Below are 706 nucleotides of genomic sequence, written 5' to 3' on the forward strand. Positions count from 1 at the left end.
GCGCGCCTGCTGCCTTCCTTGGATGTGGTAGCCGTTTCTCAGGCTCCCTCTCCGGAACCGAACCCTAATTCCCCGTTACCCGTTGTCACCATGGTAGGCGGGTTAGATACCATCGACAGTTGATAGGGCAGAAACCTGAATAGATCGTCGCCGTCACGGAGGACGTGCGATCGGCCCGAGGTCACCTAGAGTCGCCAAGTCTAGGACGGGGCTGGCGCCGCAGCGGGCCCGGAGACCCGCCGCGGACCAGGGCTCCCCGGATTGGTTTTAAGTCTGATAAATGCACGCCTTTCTGGAGGGCAGCGCTCTTGGGCACGTATTAGCTCTAGAATTGCCACAGTTATCCGAGTAGCACATCATCAATGCGGAACGATCAAAGGAACCATAACTGATTTAATGAGCCATTCGCAGTTTCACCGTAAAGAATAGTCAGTACTTAGACATGCATGGCTTAATCTTTAAAACAAGCATATACTACTGGCAGGATCAACCAGGTAGCCGAGCTCTGAGGGGTAGACTCTTGGAGTCAGGCTCCGTGAGCTAATGGGAACGCTCGTTGCTGCTGCTGCTACCGCAGCGCTTCTCCGCCGCCGGAGAAGACCTCGCAGACAACATTGGATGGAGCTTAGGGCAGGGGGGCAAGAAAGATGCTCTCGGTCCCTTCCAAGGACCCGAAAAAGCCTTCCCTTCCCCTCCCTCTCGCAGC

The 706-nt window shown here is 55.9% G+C and overlaps 1 non-coding gene across 1 annotated transcript in view; it reads right to left on the minus strand.

Moving 5' to 3' along the window:
* Positions 1 to 497, minus strand: part of LOC140108485 (18S ribosomal RNA) — a 1,884-nt gene extending 1,387 nt beyond the window's left edge. The window contains exon 1 of the ribosomal RNA XR_011851092.1: positions 1 to 497. This exon is cut by the window's left edge and continues 1,387 nt beyond it. This is a non-coding gene — a ribosomal RNA (18S ribosomal RNA).
* Positions 498 to 706: the final 209 nt, after the last annotated feature.

The sequence above is a fragment of the Engystomops pustulosus genome, unplaced genomic scaffold (genome assembly GCF_040894005.1).
Source record: "Engystomops pustulosus unplaced genomic scaffold, aEngPut4.maternal MAT_SCAFFOLD_139, whole genome shotgun sequence".
NCBI lineage: Eukaryota > Metazoa > Chordata > Amphibia > Anura > Leptodactylidae > Engystomops > Engystomops pustulosus.